We start from the raw sequence: 20,358 nt of genomic DNA, 5'->3' as shown, positions 1-20,358 counted from the left end.
GTTGTTCTCCCAATATTTTGATCAACTATAAAGTTTCAAAGCAACGAGAGATGTGAGTCCTGGATATGGTAGTCTCAGGGAATATTTCAAAAACAACAAAATCATTATAAATCAAGACATTTTAGAGATAATTTTCAGGTATCATAAACCTTTATACTTATAAAATAAAACAAATCCTGCCAATAATACTGATATTAGGTGAGCAGGTTTCCCATATTAAGTTTCCACAAAACTTAGGGAAAAGAGCATGGAAGAAATATAAGAAACAGCCTAAGAAATCCTGATAGAGAATACTATTTCATAATGCTTTGATAAAAATAAAAAAAATATCAGGCTAGTACCTAAAAGCATGAACTAGAATAACCCCCCAATTTCTTACTACAGATAATAATTAACTTTTGTAATAAAAAGTATGTTCTTACAAATTGTGCTATTTATTAATTTTTAAAAAATTATCTTTATTATGGAAAAAATTACAGATGTTTCCATGTTTTTCCCATTGATCCATTCAAGCTGGCCTCCACCACCATGCAGGACATCACCACCCTATTGTCTGTGCCACGGGTTATAAATATATGCATACAAGTTCTTTGGTTGATCTCTTTCCACCCACCCACCCACCATGCCCATGTTCTTTCTGATATTCCACGGTCTATTCCATGCTTCCATGTCTCTGGATCTATTTTGATCACCAGTTTATTTTGTTCATTAGATTCCACATATGAGTGAGATCATGTAATACTTGTCTTTCTCTGACTGGGTTAATACTTTCCTGATCCCTGCATACCATTCCATAATGTAAATGCACTACAGCATTTTAGCCACCAATCCAATGCTGGGCTGTTTCTCGATCTTAGCTATTGTAAATTGTGCTGCTATGAACAGAGGGGTGCATACATTCTTCCTGATTGCTGTTTTAGGATATATTCCTAGAAATTGGATCCCTGGATGAAATGGCAATTCCATATTTAATTTTTGAGGAAATTCCATACTGTTTTCCCTAATGGCTACACAGTCTGCATTCCCACCAGTAGTGTACTAAGGATGCCTTTTCTCAACATCCTTTCCAGAACTTGTCACTTATTGATTTGTTGATGGTAGCTATTCTGACAGGTGTGAGGGATACCTCGTTGTCATTTTAATTTGCATCTCTCTGATGATTAGTTATTTTGAGCATTTCTTCTTGGCCTTTTGTATGTCCATTTGGAGATGGGCCTATTTAAGCTTTTTGCCCATTTTTAAAATTGGATTCCTTGTCTTCCTTTTGTTAAGTATTTTATTTCTTTATGAATATCATTGGTAAACCAATCATTGTTTTATAACATGTATTTAGTTTCCATCTTTTTAAATGTTTTTTTTACTGTAGTTGATTTCTAATCTCATTTCATTATGTTCTGAGTAGATACTTGAAATGATTTCAATCTTCTTGAACGTGTATAGATTTGTTCAGTATCTAACATGTGGTCTATTTTTGTGAATGACTCATGTGCACTTGAGAAGAATGTATATTCTATAGCCTTGTGATGAAGTGTTCTATAAATGACAATTAAATCCATCTGATCCAGTGTGTCCTTTAGAATCACTATTTCCTTGATAATTTTTTTTTCCTGGAAGATCTATCCAGTGAAGTCAGAGGGGTATTAAAGTTCCCTACTATTACTGTATTACTGCTGGTCTCTCCCTTAAAATCCTCCAGAATGTCTTTTTCTTTTTAAATATATATTTAGGTGCTCTTACATTGGGTGCATATATATTTTACCCAGGTTATATCCTCATATTGGATCAATTCCTTTATTTTGATGCAGTGATGTTTATTATCTCTTGTGGTGGCCTTCATTTGAGGTGTATTTTTTCAGATATGAGTATTGCTACCCCAGCTTTTATTTTGGTTTCCATTTGCATGGAAATTCTTTTTCTTTCCATTTCCTCTCATTCTTGTGAGTATATTGTTTTGAAATGGGTCTCTTGTAGACAGTATATATTTCGGTCATTTTAAAAAAAAATAAATCTTTATTGTTCAGATTATTATCTTTTTCCCCCCCATAGATCCCCTCCACCTGATTCCCTACCCCACTCTATGTACTTACCCCTAGCCACTGTCTTCATCCATATGTATAAGATTTTTGTCCAATATCTTCCCACACCCCTCATACCCTCTTCCCCCAGGGAATTGTCCTTTCTATGTCCTTGGTTTTATTATATTCATCAGTCCATTCTGTTCATCAGATTTTTCATTCACCTGACTTTTATTAATAGATTCACGTGTTGGTAGGTATGTATTTGTTGTCATTTTGTTGTTCATAATTTTTATCTTTACTTTTTTCTTCTTCTTCCTCTTCTTAAAGAATACCCCTCAGCATTTCATATAATCCTGGTTTGGTAGTGATGAACTCCTTTAGCTTTTTCTTGTCTGTGAAGCTTTTTATCTGACCTTCAATTCTGAATGATAGCTTTGATGGATAGAGTATTCTTGCTGCTCATCACTTTGAATATTTCTTTTCACTCCCTTCTGGCCTGCATAGTTTCTGTTGAGAAATCAGCTGACAGTAGTATGGGTACTCCCTTTTAGGTAACTAACTTTTTCTCTTGCTGCTTTCAAGATTCTCTCTTTGTCTTTTGCCCTTGGCATTTTAATTATGATGTGTCTTGGTATGGTCCTCTTTGGATTCCTCTTGTTTGGGGTTCTGTGCGTTTCCTTGGCTTGTAAATCTATTTCTTTCACCAGGTAGGGAAAGTTTTCTGTCATTATTTCTTCTAATAGGTTTTCAATATTTTGCTCTCTCTTCTTCTGGCACCCCAATAATTCTGATGTTGGTATGCTTAAAGTTGTCCCACAGGCTCCTTACACTATCTTCATATTTTTGGATTTTTTTCTTTTTCTTTTTCTGGTTGGGTGTTTTTTTCTCTCATATTTCAGATCTTCGGTTTGATTCTTGGGGTCCTTTGATCTACAGTTGAATTTCCATATATTCTTTATTTTAGACAGTGTATGTTTAATTTCTGACTAGTCATTTTTCATTTTTTTGGCATTCTCATTAAGGTCCTTGAATGTTTCACTAAGCTTCTCAGAGGCATCATCAAGTTTCTCAGTGGTTTTTAGAAGATTCTTAAGAAACCTTATAAATGTGGTTTTGAACTCTATGTTGTCCAGTAGTTTGCTTTCCTCCATTTCTTTCATTCATGACATGTTTCTGTGTCTCCACATTTTAGCTGCTTCCCTGTGTTGATGGTTGATGGAGTGACTTTGTGTGGTAGGTGACCTATAGGGGCTCAGCCTCCCCAATCACCTGAGGTGGACGCTCTAGCTGCACCCCTTTGTGGGCAGAGTGCAAAGTCTTGGTGTAATTAAGCCTTGATTGCTATTGGTACACTGGGAGGAGTTGATCTTCAGGCCAATTGGCTGTTAGGATTTGCTGTGTCTATAATGAAGAACTGTTGTGCTGGAGACACGCTTATGGTGCAGGACTTGCTTCAGTGGGGCTTTGGTGCTCACTGAATTTGCCTCTTGAATGTGTCACTAATGGATGTGAGGAGTTGAAATCTGGTATCTCACACTGACCACTAGGTACACTGGCTTCTGTATCTCCAATGGGGTGCAGGTCAGCTACTGTCTGAGGCCACCCTGCAGGAGCTACAGTGAGAAACACAGTTTTCTCCTCTTTATTTGGGGTTTGGAAGTTTGGATCTGTCTAACCTGGGTTGCAAGTTTGCTAGGTTAAGCTGTGATAGGGAAAGCCATTGATATGCAAAAACCACTGCTTGGAGGTAGGTGAGCTTGTAGGTTGTCAGGGTGGGGTCTCAGGGCATCACCAGGCTAGGGCATGGCAAACAGTAATGGCTGCCAGCCATCCCCACGCCTCCTATACCATCCCAATGTCCTGTGCCCCAGCACAGAAAACAATTATATTGGGTCGGCAACTAAGTAATTGCGGGTTCCACACACATATGGCTTCAGTTGAATTTTTAGGTTTGCAGACGTAGTACAAATGTAAAACACATTTTGTATTTGATAGTTGGCTATTCAGCTGTTAATCAGTAAAAAAAGTTTTTTGATCTGTTTTGTAGTTTTTGTTTGGCGTTCGTTGAAAAATGGAAAATCAAAAGGAACATTTTCGTCATATTTTGCTTTTTTATTTCCGCAAGGGAAAAACGCATCGCAAGCTCATAAAAAGTTATGTGCTGTTTATGGTGACGAAGCCTTAAAAGAACGGCAGTGTCAAAATTGGTTTGCCAAATTTCGTTCTGGTGATTTTTCACTCAAAGATGAAAGACGCTCTGGTTGTCCAGTTGAAGTTGATGACGCCCTAATCAAAGCAATAATCAATTCGGACTGTCACAGTACAACACGTGAGATTGCAGAGAAGCTTCATGTATCACATACATGCATTGAAAATCACTTAAAACAAATTGGCTATGTTCAAAAACTCGATACATGGGTTCCTCACGAACTGAAAGAATCACAGTTAACGCAACGCATTAGCAGCTGCGATTTGCTAAAGAAACGTAATGAAAATGATCCATTTTTAAAACGACTGATAACTGGCGATGAAAAATGGGTTGTTTACAACAATATCAAGTGGAAAAGATCGTGGAGCAGGCCAGGTGAACCAACTCAAACAACATCAAAAGCTGAGATTCATCAAAAGAAGGTTTTGTTATCAGTTTGGTGGGATTACAAAGGAATTGTCTACTTTGAACTCTTACCACCCAACCGAACGATCAATTCTGATGTCTACATTGAACAACTAACAAAATTAAACAATGCAGTTGAAGAAAAGTGGCCCGAATTGACAAATAGAAAAGGTGTTGTATTCCATCATGACAATGCAAGGCCACACACATCTTTGGTCACTCGGCAAAAATTAATGGAGCTTGGTTGGGATGTTTTGCCACATCCACCATATAGTCCTGACCTTGCACCATCTGATTACTTTTTGTTTCGATCTTTACAAAACTCCTTGAATGGTAAAAATTTCAATAATGATGATGATGTCAAATCGTACCTGATTCAGTTTTTTGCTAATAAAATACAGAAGTTTTTTGAACGTGGGATTATGATGCTGCCTGAAAGATGGCAAAAGGTCATTGATCAAAATGGGCAATACATTAAAGAATAAAGTTATTTAGTTCCATGAAAAAATTGTCTTTGATTTTCTTTAAAAAATCCGCAATTACTTAGCTGCCGACCCAATACCTGCATGCAGCTCTGCAAGCAAGCCACCCTCACTTTCTGACCTGATGGCAGACAGTCCAGTTTCTCCCTGTAAGAGTTTGTGTCCCCCAGGTCTCCCCAGAAACTGTATTTCAGAGAAATTTGGAGATTGTCTCCCTTTGGGTTTAAGAAAGCAATGCCTGCCTCCAGCCCGGTTCATGTGCACCTCCATACCTCAACTTTTCAGCGCTTGTGCACTGAATGCTCTTTTATCTTTCCTTCTAGTTGTAGAACTTTCACTCAGCCAGCTTTTTTGTGGTTCTGGTGATAGACGTTTTCTCTTTTAGTTGTAGTTTTGAAATTGTTGTGCGAGGCAGCAGTTTAGGTGTTTATCTATGCTGCCATCTTGGCACAGTTCCTTCTTTTTGACCAGCACTTTCCTGCACAATTTATGGGGCTTTGAGCAGGTGCTAAGCATGTCTATGCCTCATGGAGAAAGTGAAGCAAGGCCAGCTTCCTAGCAGTGGGTTTTGAGCAAAAGTAGGTAATTTAAAAATAAAAATTAGGAAAAAGTAGCTCTATCTCACAGTTGTAAGAATTGAGTGAGGTAACCCAGTGTGTGTGACACACAGCAAGTGCTCATATATACTATATAAAGTGTAAATATTTGCTTTTGCTCTATTGTCCAAAGGTACTTTTACAGTGGCATACAACATGTTTTCTATTTAACTTACATTGTAGTTATTATCAATAGCCTGTGTTGTAAACAGACTTTTTCAGAGCACTCAATTCACATATGAAAAATACTTTCTGCTTTAGAAAAATTCTCACCACTCATAATCTTTAAAATGAATTTGTCATAAATTTTTTTCCTACTACCTGAATTATGTGATTATATATGAAAGTAACCCAGGTTCCTATCTTGAGGGAGCTGTTCAAAATTTGCATACAATGTCCCTAAATCTATGTATCTGTTCACTTGGACAAATTCATATTTGCAAGAATTTTTATTTGTTTTTGTGTTAATTTCATCTGAGGATAATTTTCCATTCAGTTTTAGAGAGTAGAAGAGAGGGGGAGAGACAGAAAGAGAGAAACATGTCCCAACGAGGTCTTGGGATGGAGTCTGCTATCAATGTATGTGCTCTTGACATAGGCCTTCACTCTGAGGGCCTATGCTCTATCTACAGAGCCAAATCAGATGGGGATGCAAGGTATTTTTAAGGAATACTCTACATATTTCATTTGATGAAGAAAATTTACTACTCATCAGAGCCAGGGAACCCTTGAAAAGAAAGAAGAAAGAGAAGTAGTGTGCCCAAAGCTCCCTGGTGGGGGCTAAAAGTCCAAAGATGTATATATTATTTTAAAGAACAACAACACCACAGTGTGTTTTTATTTATTTCAGAGAAGAAGGGAGAGGGAGAAAGAGATAGAAACATCAATGATGAGATAGAATCATTGATTGACTTCCTCCTGCATGTCTCCCACTGGGGACCAAGTCTGAAATCTGGCATGTGCCCTTGACCAGAATTGAACCTGGGACCCTTTAGTCAGCAGGCCGACATTCCATCCACTGAGCCAAACTAGCCAGAGCCAAAGCTGTATCTACTCTTCCTGGCTTCCCATCAGTTGCCTCCATGACTTTGGCAAAGCTACAGAGGGTGTGGAACCAAAAGCTTGCCCACAGGATAGTATGCTTATACTGGTATGGAAGTGGGTATTGAAAATTGGCATGCTACTTCAAAAGGAAAATAAAACTAGATGTGAGTTTTGACATACACTTTGGGAGTTGGAGAAGGCAAGCATTCAGAAAAGGGGGAGATATTAATTTTGTTTTAAGCAAGCAAAGTATACAACTACTGAAAGTAGGTGGTTTAGTTGACTGATGCTTTTGTAAGTGAATGAAAATTTACATACTCTATTCTTTCCTCCCAAATGTTTTGATTTGGCTTAGTGGTGTCTTGAAAAATACTATCCTCTCTTTGCTTTTCTTCTGATTTGTCTCTGAACTTCTCCATCCTGCTAAATAGAAGTCCACTGGTGCTAGGGGCTAAGTCTAAAAGGTCGTAATGAATGCGAGAAGTCCTCAAATAGTTGAATGGACATTTTCAGGAGGGTTGAAAACCTGCATGTTATTACCTGCTGCTGGAACAGCCAAATGAAATTCCCCTAACCTGACTGTTTACCAAACCTTACCTTTGATATGTATATCTGCTCTGCTAAAGGGAAAATGTGTGAATAAAAAGCTGTGGGTCTGGATATTCAGAGTTTAGTCACTAGAGATAAGCATCCCCTGGCTCCCTCAAATGCCTTCCAAATTTATATTTCTTGTCTATTTTATTCATTTATATGCAGCCCCCTCTCCAGATTCCTGAACCCCTACAGCAAAAACAAAAAACAACAACAAACAAACAAACAAACAAACAAACAAAAAACACAAAAAAAACCACTGCAGCACACTGGTGAGAATAGAAGTCTTTCTATTTGAAGATTTATAAGAGCCTTGTAATAATCCTCTCTAAAAAGGATCATTAGGAGCCCCATGATAAATTATCACTTTCCCTTTTCTTCCAGTAACATTGAGATGTTTTCTAACAATGTGAAGAATTGGTTAGGCCCATTATATTTTATTTGATTGTCAAACCTGAGGGACACTGTAACCACAGCCTTTTGGAACCTCTGAGTATTTAGGATGCTAAGAAAGAGAAAGCCGAAGTTCCCACTATAAAGGGACAGCTGCCAACTGTGAAGTAAAGAAATGCAGAGAACCATAGCAGAATCACAGCACTCTGCCCATCAGCAGAAGTGGCAGCATGCCTAAATTGGAAACAACATTCCTCTGATTAGTTATCTATCATCTTAGACAACAAATTGATTCATTTTCAGTACCCATTAAGGAATAAGCCAGCTTTAGTGGGAAGATGAAGAGAAGAACAGGATAAAGGGAAAGAAATACAAGTGGCACAAGAAGTACAAGTAGTACAGGTGATATGCTAAAGGGCTTAAGGAAGGAGGGTTGCATCTTCTTGTAGGTATTCTTCAGGGAACTTTTTATTCCCACCTTTCTGGTCCTTCCCCAGTCTTCTATGCAAACCATCCTGGATTTGGGGGCTCTATTAGATGTTTCTTAGTGCTCTACTGAACTCTTCTTTTTTCTCATGCTATACACTCTCCTTAGGTAATCTCAAATACTTCTATGTCAATAGCTACCTGAATTCTGAGGACTCCTCCAATGATAGCTCCAAGAGAGCCACTTCTCATGAGCTTCATACTATACATGTAACTGCCTACTGAGCTTCTCTGCCAAAGTCCTCCCAGAGACATAAAACTCAACATGGTCAAGATCACTCATTTGCTTTGCCTAGCCTTATTCTAAAAGCCCAATTTTCTTTCTTTAAGTCATGTCTTTGCAAACAGCATGGTTGCATGATCACTCACCTAAATGAATATCTCACAAATGCATCTCCTTATCTCTGTTCCAATTACCACTACTTCAGTTCAGATTTCATTCATTTATCACCTGGATTGCTATCTGAAATCTCTGTCTGTGGTCTCATTTCACTCTAGTCAGTTATTCAGTGTTCCCATGGTACTATTTATATAAGATGAAACATACTGCCTAGCAAGAGTTTTGGTCTTGTTTTGGAAATGTGTCTAGAGTCCCATTACTAAGAACAATAGGGTACCCTGAAGAGACATAGGGCCACCAGCCACTTTTTTCTCCCCAGGTTTACTGACAAGTGGCCAAATGAGGTGAAAATCTCTCACTCTCACCACTGAATTCAACACATAGCTACAGAAAACTGAATCATTAGAGAAGATGGGGTCATTGAGGTTTGGAATGAAGGGGAATGATGTTTTGGGGTTTTATTTTCATGGGAAGAAGTGGAAGCACTGTCTTTCAAGTCAAGGTGTAGGATATAAGATAATTTTTTTCATGAAAAGTGAAGGTGCATGCAAAATGGGGTACTGGAACCTTACTCCCTAGATTTATGCTTACTGAATTACATTACCTTGGAACCATCAACCAAAAAGTATTGCACAATAAAGAGTTCTTGAGAGACATTGACTTGTATGCCTGGAGGTTGCCACATGTGTGAATATAGACGCAGGTGCATGTCTTTCTCCTGGAGTAGGACGAAGACAACTCAATGGGAGAAAAGAAGAAATAATGAATCAGCTTGAGTTCTCAGCAAGGATACACAAATATCTATGAAAAAAAATGCATGCTACATAAAGAAGCTGGACAGCAGCCATCTTTAAAGTATGCTAACCTACCAAGAATAACGGACTCGGGGAGGAGCATACTTTTGAAGAAGAAAGTGAGGAAGCATTACAGAGGTAATCTCTAGAATACACCACTGTGTTAGAGAGATTCAGAGTATAGAGATCTTACAGAGTCTTCCAAAGAAATCTGAAAATATATCCACAAAAGAAGCTTTTTTCTTATTTTTCCTTTTTTCAAATATTGTCTTGGAAGAACCAGAAACAGTAATGAGAGTGTAGACCCCACTGCAGTTTCAAAACCACAGATCAGAACTGAGCTGAGGAAACAAAAGCAGCCATAGATTGAATATGAGATTGGTATTTTGATTTACACTCTACTAGACTTTTTAACATCTGTAAATGAGTTCATTATCAAAGTAAGACTGTTCTTACAGCTGAATGCGACTGGAAACTTACAGGATCTTGTCATGTTTTTAAAGGTTGAGGAAGAAATATCTGGCAGAACACATTTGAAATCAGCACTGGGAGAAAAACAAAGTTATGCCTCATCTTTCAAAATCAAAAATATCATGTCACTTGTCTTCTTAAAATCCATCAATGCCTTCCAAACGTAACTCTTGGCACATAATAAGCAAAAATGTGGGGTTTGTTTTTTTTTTCTCCTCATGAATAAGCATATTCATGTTGCACAAAGAAACAAGCTCACTCCTGCTCACATATTTCTGACCTACAAAAATAAAATAAAAGTATTAAGAAGGCAGGTATTTGTTATTGTTATTAAACACTTTTTGAGAATATTAATTAGACCATGAATTAACCATCTCTTTCCTCCTGAATCTATTAAGTATACCTTATTATATTGCTGATATCTGTGTATCTCTATCTGTAGTCATAGGTAAATACTTACCTATGTCATCAGTGAAAAGAAGAAATGTCCTTTGTTTGCAGCCTTCATTACTACAAGTGCTCATAGAAATTTTTATCATATCTAAGTCAGTAACTGATAAAGAAAATATAAATTGTTAGATATTGATATCTATACAGTTATCAACCTCTCTCTCTCTCTCTCTCTCTCTCTCTCTCTCTCTCTCTCTCTCTCCCTCTCTTTCTCGATAGATAGATAGATATAGGATATAGATTATTTCTTTTCACAAATGATACCCATATGTGACCCTCCCTTTTGTTTCAGACCATCTCAACTTTGCTATTGACAATCCTCCAAAATGTGTCTGCTACTGATCCCTGGCTTACTTAGGTGGTCTATTCTATAGTTGGAGGCCTACTGGGACCCTCTGTGGCCACTATAGTGAGCTCAATGACAATTTTGCAGGCTAGCACCATTAGCTACCTTCAAGATCCTAAAGAGGGCACAGGGAAATTTTATAGAAAATCCTTTTCACTTTTGACAAAGCCTCGCTCCCAAGACTTGATGCACAATTTTATTTTGATAATTAAAAAACATTGACCTCTCCTTTCTCAAAATATTACAGGTAATGTTTAGGGTTAACTCAAGAGAAAGACTTAGAAATGCAAAAATTGAGATATAGAAGCCATGAAATGGAACTATTGTGCTTGTTTGTGGAGATGGGGGAAAAAATTAAAGAAATAAGACCTCAGCTTGCAAAATGCTCCTTCTGGTGGGAATAAATGTAAACATAATTATAATATAAATCACAAAACTTAGAGATATACTCAAATCATCAAACATTCCCCAAGTCTCCAATTCCTCCAATTTTGCCCTTATTTTGTGATGTACTACACACTGCTGAGCAATGGAAAAAATCCAATGCTGAGACACCTTATTTGGGCTCAAATGGAATTTGACAACTAATTTATCAGGGAAGGCCACTAGAATATATCCTAGGCTCATTCACTTTGGAAAGAAACAGTCTAATGAGATGCAGGGTAAAGAGCTATGAGGAATGGCAAGAGATTATTTTTTTTCTATTTGAAGAGTTTCAAAATGATACCAAAAACATGTTGCCATGTAACATTTTGGGGGAAAAAAGTGTTACACATAAATCAAAATCTATACCTCCTAAAAGAAACAATAATTATAGAATTAATAGTTTTCATAACAAAGCCAATCTGGAAAGGTGGTTAAAAGTAATACAAAGCATTATGTGGAAAAGCACATTGTTAAGCACTTTCACAATGGGAAGCAGGAGCGGATGATACCATGTCCACTGAAGAAGATAGATTAAAAAAAATTCTAATTTTATATAATTTTTGCTAAGCATAATGTCTCAGCAATAATAATGATTCAAATATAAATGGAAATATCCAACCCAGCCAGCTTGGCTCAATGGTTGAGCATCGACATATGAACCAGAAGGTCATGGTTCAATTCCCAGTTGGGGCACATGCCCAGGTTGTGAGCTCAATCCCCAGTGGGGGGCATTCAGGAGACAGCCAATCAATGATACTCTCTCATCATTGATGTTTCTATCTCTCCCTCTCCCTTCCTCTTTCTGAAATAAATCTATAATAATAAAGTGTAACATGCAAATCAACCAAATGACTGAACAGCAGAACTAGCATCTAGACTGACCATGCTATGACACGCACTGGCGCCAAGCCAGCCAAAGCGGGTGTGATCGCATTGGTCCAGGGGCACTGCCATGGCCCCATAATCTCCCCGCAAAGGGAGGCCCAGGCCACCCTCTGTGGGACGATCAAGGGGGGGGGGCACTCTATGATAAATTCACCCTGCAGAAGGAGGCCCAGGAAAAACTTTAATGGTAAAGGAGAGGGAGGCCTTACCCACCCAGCTGGGACTCTGTGGTAAGTGGGCGCGGCCTCCCTCTGTGGGGCAATGGATTTCAGGGTCCCCAGATTGATCTCCCTGCAGAGGGAGGCAGGGGCTATCCAGCTAGAAATGCTTCAGTGGGTGGGCAGGGCCTCCGACTGTGGGGCGATTGATCTGGGGATTCTGCAATCCATCGCCCTACAGAGGGAAGCCCGTGCCAGCCAAGAGATCACACTCCATGCTTGTCGCCCACAGAGGGAGGCAACCAATGGTGGTGCAGTGCTGCACAGAGGGCAAGCAGTGGTACCAGCTGGGGAGGGAGGAAAGCCTTGATAGGCCCTGATTGCCAGCCAGAACTAGGGACCCTACCCAGAGGGGCCCTGGATTGCCAGAGGGCGCAGGCAGGGCTGAGGGACACGCCTCCCATATACAAATTTTGTGCACCAGGCCTCTAATTAAAAAATAAGAAACAAACAAACAAACAAACAAATAAATAAGAAGAGTTGGGGGATCTTGTTTAAAAAACAAATGACAAATTTGGACAGTGGTTTTAAGGTAGAATTTTCTTTAGCATCACCACTGGACTTTTTGAAAACACCAATTCCCAAACCCCCCTTCAGTTGACCACATAAAAATATCCAAAGCAGGTCCAGAAATGTGCAATTTAAGATATTTATACCACTGATTCTGAAGTATCTCCTACTTAAGAACTAACCTTGATTTTAATGGCTCTTGAATAGAATCTGATATCTTCCACCTATTGTGTAATATTGAGCCATTGCTTAATCTCTTGAGTTTTAAATTTCTTATCTATAAAAAAATGAGATAATAATATTATTTCTACAGAGGTAATGACATGAAACATTTTGCATGATCCCTGGCATAGGGTGCACACTCAACTAATGTTTGTTTTTATATTACATCCTTGAAAACAAAAAATCTCATATTCTTCTCTAAGAAGAGATGACATGTGCCCTACCGTAGTAGGTGAAGGCAGGGGCTCCATGATCAGAGAAACCTGAGTTCCAAGTTCAACTCTGCCATTTATCACTTAGATATCTTTGTGAAAATTGCTCAAATTTTCTATGCCTGAGTATTTTCTTCCTCATGGGATAGCAATAACATAGAAATTGGCATATAGTTAATGTAAAATCATTTTTTTCCCTCCTCCTCCTCCTCCTCCTCCTCCTCCTCCTCCTCCTCCTCCTCCTTCTTCATCTTCTTCTTCTTCTTCTTCTTCCTTCTACTTCTCCTTCTTGTTGTTGTTATTATTGTTATTATTACTACTCTATTCTAACATCTAATGTGCAGATTTTACCACTTGAAGCCTCTTTACTGTGACTTAAATGGAAATAGCTATTCAGGTGCTGAGTAAGAAATCATGAAATTATATAAATCTATCATTATAAACTATTTCCCTATGTACCGAAATTGTTATTGACATAATTTACATACAATAGAATGCATAGGTATTAACTCTAGTGCTAAATTCATTCTGAAAAATGCATACACTCTATAATCTACTGTCTTATTGAGATAAGAAACATTTCTATTACTCCCGAAATTCCCACACGTCCCTTCCCAGTAAAGACCATCTCTCCGCACCTGAAGAGGTAGCCATCTGATTTCAGTCATGATGGATTAGTCTGCCTTTTTTGGAATTTCATATAAATGGGATCATAGATTATGTGTTACCTTTCAGATGTTTTCTTTTATTTTTGAAATTAATACATGTTGGTGCTTGTACTGGTAGTTAATTCCTTAATACACTTTGTTTAATTGAAAGATGACTGACTTCACTGGTTGTATAAGTTATATATGTCATGTGAAGAAATTACATTATCAATTCCTTCAAAGAAGTAATAGCGATTATAAACATAACAACTGCAAATAAAAAATCATAATCAGCTGATGGCAGGAATAATAATAAACATGATAACAGTAAAATTTGGCATTTGGCTATTTTGTCATCTCAGTGGGGAAAAGTAAACAGTCTTGGCTTAGTAGCTTTATTCTATTTTCATGCAGGTATCAGAAAATCAAAATGTGGTGCTACTAACGTCATGAACTGCCTTATGTATGTTTTCAATATTAGGAGGCACCTTAATTAAAAAGAAATCTTTAGAACATTGGCATCCAATGTGTGTGCCCCACATGAGATTGAAAAGCATTATATTAGCTCTTCTACATTTATCTAAAAAATAAGAGAGATCATTAACTTGATGATTATGATGTGGATTGCCATGGCCTCTTAGTCCATAGTCAGAAGTCAGGTGAGGGATGAAGAGGAGGTCCACCACCCAGAGACACAGTTCTCATGTTTCCATTGCTTTTAGCATATTACAGTATATGATTTTACATGTGCCCCTATAGGAAGAATATGGATTATATGATATAATTTTAATTAAATCAACCATCACAAAATAGTGATTTATAATTAACTAGAGGCCCAGTGCACAAAATTTGTGCATGGGGAAGGGGGTCTCTCAGCCTGGCCTGTACCCTCTCCCAATCCAAGATACCTTGGGGGATGTCCGACTGCTGGTTTAAGCTTAAACCAGCAGTTGGACATCCCTCTCACAATCTGGGACTGCTGGCTGCTAACTGCTCACCTGCTTGCCTGCCTTATCACCCCTAACCACTCTACATGCCTGCCTGGTTGCCCCTAACTGCTCTCCCCGCCAGCCTGATCACCCCTAACTGCCTCTATCTTGGCCCCTGCCACTGTGGCTTTGTCTGGAAGGACTACTGGAAGATGTCCAGTCGACCAAGTCTAATTAGCATATTACCCTTTTATTAGTATATATTCTTCAAAGAGCCCGTGATGCAATCTAACAGTGAAGTAAGCAAAGGAAAGAAAAAAAGATAGCAGAGTTGATCCTTCTTTGCTTCCTAGTAAAGGCTCTTTGTCAGCCATATTATGAGCTTAAGAAATTGATGGTCTCAACACAGCTAAGAAGAGTTGGGCAAAAAACAAGTGGCATTATCAAGAAGACTGTTTGAAATAGGAACTTGCAAGACATTTAAATATATTGCTGATTTTATCTTTAATTTATCTTTTATAATGTCTTATTTTTATAACATTTTGTTTAATTTTTGTATATGTTTTAATTTACATACTATTTCATATATTAAGTACTTTATTAATATATATGATATATATGTGTGTATATATATATATATGATATATATGTGTGTATATATATATAATACACACACACACACACACACACACACACACACTAGAGGCCTGGTGTATGAATTCATGCACTAGTGGGGCACCTTGACCTGGCCTGCAGGATCAGGCTGAAACAAGCTCTCCAATATCCCCTGAGGGATCTCCAATTGTAAGGGGATGCGGGCCAGGCCAAGGGACCCCACTGGTGCACCATTGGGGCCAGTGAGGGAGGCAGAGGTTGGACAGCTGGGGAGGGACCATGGAAAGGCTCCAGGGTATGTCCAGCTTGTCTTGCTCAGTCCTGATCAGCCAGATCCCAGCAGCAAGCTAACCTACTGGTCAGAGAATCTTCCCCTGGTGGTCAGTGCAAGTCATAGCGAGTGGTTGAGTGGCCTTAGCATATCATTAGTATATTACTCCTTGATTGATTGAACAGCTGACTAGCCAACAGAACACTTAGCATTAGGCTTTTATTATATAAGATTAGATGTATTCAAATATTTTATCTCAAGGATGAACAATTTTAGCGTAATGCAACATTACGCTATTTCTGTGTGTATGCTCCACCATGAAGTACTTTTTATCTCTAAATTGCAAAGCAAGGAGCAATGAGGTTAGGGAAACATTTCAACCATGATATCAAGTTCACCCCTTCTAATGACATGTATGGTTTGTGCTCAATAAGCTGCTTCACCTTGTAGTTATGCTTCTAGAACTTGGTTAGATGTAATGTATATTACATTTAAATGAATATGTGGTGCCTACTAATGTAATAAAAACACCTTTTTTTGTAATATTCTTTCATATTCCCTTACTATCTCAATGTGGCAAACACTTAGTAAAAGGCTCTTTACTGTCCACAACCATTTAGATTCAAGAGTAAATATATTTTGCTCTTTTGAATCTTGAGTTTATTGCTCCCCCATGAACTTGTTCATTGTTTTATTGGAAGGTTTCATGAGTGACAAGAGGAAAAAAATAGAGAAAGAGAAAAATAGAAGCTTCTAGACATTAGACATGAAACTGGAATTATTATTAGACAAATGATAGTGGTATCTGCTGCATTAATAGTCCCATGATTCATGTTGTGCTTTTCTTCCAAAGAACTTAGAGTGCTTTAAAGACATTTAAAATCACATGGTGAATCATCATCAAAACAAAGATCTCAAGTTACCTGGTGATTAGTTTTTATTGATAACTGCCTTTGAGACTTATACCTGAGATTAGGGTTTAATTACTCATCTAAAAAATGAGAGGGAAAGTATATATATATATATATATATATATATATATATATATATATATATATATTATTGATTTTTTTACAGAGAAGAAGAGAGAGGGATAGAGTTAGAAACATCGATGAGAGAGATGCCTCTTGCACACCCCCTACTGGGGATGTGCCCGCAACCAAGGTACATGCCCTTGTCCGGAATCGAACCTGGGACCCTTCAGTCCGCAGGCCGATGCTCTATCCACTGAGCCAAACCGGTCTTGGCGAGAGGGAAAGTTTTTATGAGGAGGAGAAATAATAAAAAGGAGAGAAATAGAGAGAACAGTAGAAAGATGAAAAACAGTTAACTTTATTTCCTTCTGTCACTTGCCACCTCTTCAAAATTAAATTTTTTTTTTTTTTTTTTAATCAGGTGGTATCCAGATCCCTGTTTGTGAATTACCTTCTGCATGTTCAGAGTGTTCCTACTATGTCAATTTTCTCCTTTTTTTTTTTCAAGTTGCTGGTGCTGGCATTTGGTAGATTGTGTTTATTCAAAGGACAAAGTATTTGCTTAGAAATATATTTTGTTGTGCTCATATAGTAGACTAAACATTCCCAATACATGTGCTTGAGAACTTCTCACAAATATCCTCCAAATGTATTTATTCTATAAAGTGTGTGTGAGCACACCTTTTAAAATGCTTTCTATATGTTGATTTTTTTTCCTGTATAACAGCCACTTTTCTTATAAAGCTCCCTAACTCATCACTTTTTGAAATCAGCCCTTGCTGAATTTAATTGCTAATATTGATATATTGTTCTCTGGATGTAGTCTATTTTTTTCATGCATTTTATGTTTAGTCTCCCCAGTTAGTTTGTAATTTCTTAAGGACAGAAGTTGTACTTGTTGCTTTCTTCAGTATTTCTCTGTGGGAACACTTCTTAACTATTGTGGTTAAAGGCCAGGTCCCACAATACTTTTCAGAAGGCATGCTGAACCTTTATATGAGCACACTTAGATAATAGTGTAGAGCTTATGATCATGATTCATGCATTCACTCAATTACATTTTTATAACCTACTATATACCAAAGTTGTCTTAAACTCAACATTACACAAACAATCCTGATTTCACGTGGCTTGCATTTTAGTGAGGGCAGAACAGTTAATAAACAAAGTAAATTTTAGAATATTGAGTAAGTTAGCCACTGCTAAGCACTAAGGGAAATAAAGCCCCTAAAAGGTAGCATCTGAATAAATACCAAGAAAACGAGGGAGCAAACCATAAAATAATGTAGAAGAAAAAAGTTCCCTGTAGGGGAAAGCAAGTGCAAAAACAGGAGCAAGACGGGTTTGTTTAAAAACAGGAGCAGTAGGGCTTGAGAAGAGTGAGTATTGGAAAAGCAATAGAAGAGCTCAGAAAGGTAACAGACCCAAAGCGAAGGGCGCTGAGATCACTGAGAGGGCCTCACTGTTACTCTGAGGAGAGAAATAGCTATTTTGCTTAACTGAGACGGCTTTAAAAATGGACCACAAATAACTTAATAGAAATGTATTGTCTCCCAATCTGGAAGCTAGAGATTAAAAATTGAGGTGTTGGTAGAGTTGATTCCTTCTGAGGGCTTTGAGGAAAAATCTGTTGCAAGCTTCTCTTCTTGGCTTATAGGTGGCTGTCTTCATGCTCATATCAGAATAGGTTCACCCCAATGACCTCATTTTAAATTTATAGTGACCTTGTCTCCAAATAAGATCACCTTTTGAGGTACCACAGATTAGCACTCCAATATATGAATTTTAGAGGAACACAGTTCAATTCATAAAGAAGTCATTGAGTACAGAAGTACACGACCTAATCCTATTTAAAAGAATTACTCTGGCTTCACTGCTGAGAATGAAAGCTGGGACATCAGGCAGGAAGCTTTCAATTCAGGTGAGAAATAATGGTGGTAGAAATGGGAGCAGGTGACAAAGACAGTCAGATTCTGTATAGATTCCGAGGTGAGTCAACATGCTTTTCTGATGGATCAGGTGTAGAGGGTGAGAAAAAAGGAATTAAGAGGAATTACCAGTCACTTTTTTTTTTTTTTTTTTAGGTTGGGGATGCTATGAGAGGAACAAGTTTGATGATAAATAAAAATAAATTTAGGACGTGTTACATTTGAGATTCCTACTACATGTTCAAGAGGAGATACCAAGGTACAGCTCAATAAATGTGAATGAAGTTAAGAGGGGGTCTATCTTCAGCAGACAGATCGTCCTACAAGCCAAGATGTTAGAGTGTAACTAGAGAAAAGATTCAAGAATAAAGGCCTGGTTACTTCATTTGAGCTTTAAAATATGAAAATAAAACAAAAAAGAAGACTGAGAAGTGGGTGCTGGAAAGTAAAATAAAATAAAATAAAATAAATTGGTTGAGTATGCTGTTCTGAAAGTGAAGAAAATAAAATTATTCAAGAGATCCAGGCAGTTAAATTCTGCTTTGAGGCCAAGTAAGATGAGAACCGAGAGCTGACCATTGGGTCAGGCAATGTTGGTGACCTTCTTAAGGGTTTCAGTGGGGGAAATGGGCCAAAAGCTCATTGAAATTGGTTCAGGAGAAGCTGAGAATGTTGGACCAGCAGGTACAGACACCATCAAGAGCTCTCTTTGTGAAGGGAAAGAAAGACCTGGGGCAGTGGCTGAAGGGGTAATGTCAAGGATTAGAGCAGATTTACTTGTTCATGGGTAGGACCTAATAGGAAAAGGATATTGATGATGTAAGCAAGACCAGAGCAGTGATCGTTCTAGAAACTGCTTCAGGATTTCTCCCAAGTCTCAGTTTTTTTAAATGTATTTTATTGATTTTTTTTTTTTCAGAGAGGAAGGGAGAGAGATAGAGAGCCAGAAACGTCGATGAGAGAGAAACATCGACCAGCTGCTTCTTGCACACCTCCTACCGGGGATGTGCCTGCAACCAAGGTACATGTCCTTGACCGGAATCGAACCTGGGACCTTTCATTCCGTAGACTGATGCTCTACCACTGAGCCAAACCGGTTTCGGCATCAGTTTTTAATTTGAAATGGGATAATAATACTGCCTAATAGTTTTGTTATGACAATTAAATGAAATAATACATGTAGAGTATGTAGAAAACTGTTTAAAATTATACATATATAATAATTGCTGAAAATTTTATGTAGTCAAGTAAATATTCCTGTTATGGTCATTTTATATACTTTTAGACACAGACCTTTTAAGTTTAATATATTGTCCCACAGTTCTATAGAAGATATGATTCATTTTGTGGGTGTAGTTATTCATCAACGGAAAGAGAAGCAATTGTGGCAAAGAAGAAAGACTTGTTAGCTATTTGTCCTTGCTCATGCTAGTTAACCTGTTCAAGCCTCAGTTTCCTAGCCTATAATAGATATTAAAATCTCTGCCATAAAGGATCAATATAAGGAAGTGACAGAATTTATATCAAAGTTCCAACATATAGAAAATGTTCATATACTTTTTTTTTCTGAATTACAGAAGTCAAATCCCCCACAATAGGTCACATTGATATCAAATAGAAGGATATTTAATGTGTGTGTGGCCTTCAATGTTAATTAAGTTGTTTGAAACTTTTTAAAAAAATCATTATCTTTAGGTGATTTTTTACATGGCTATTTATTTATTTACTCATTTATTATTATTATTATTATTATTATTATTATTATTGGAGAGAGCGGAGGTGAGGGGGTAGCTAGGAGGAAGAGCGAGAGCGAGAGCGAGAGCGAGAGCGAGAGCGAGAGCGAGAGAGAGAGAGAGAGAGAGAGAGAGAGAGAGAGAGAGAGAGAGAAATGAGAGA

The 20,358-nt window shown here is 37.8% G+C and overlaps 1 long non-coding RNA gene across 1 annotated transcript; it reads right to left on the bottom strand.

The window, feature by feature from the left end:
- Positions 1-415: 415 nt before the first annotated feature.
- On the bottom strand, positions 416-9,160 carry LOC311620253. Its single transcript, XR_014794656.1, has 2 exons — positions 5,195-9,160; positions 416-3,918 (listed from the first exon to the last, which is right to left on the bottom strand). It is a non-coding gene; the product is annotated as an uncharacterized lncRNA (long non-coding RNA).
- Positions 9,161-20,358: the final 11,198 nt, after the last annotated feature.

This window comes from Pipistrellus hanaki, assembly GCF_964339955.1.
Source record: "Pipistrellus hanaki genome assembly, chromosome: 3".
Lineage (NCBI taxonomy): Eukaryota > Metazoa > Chordata > Mammalia > Chiroptera > Vespertilionidae > Pipistrellus > Pipistrellus hanaki.
Note: the sequence above shows the minus strand (reverse complement) of the source record. Positions and strands in the feature narration are given on the sequence as shown.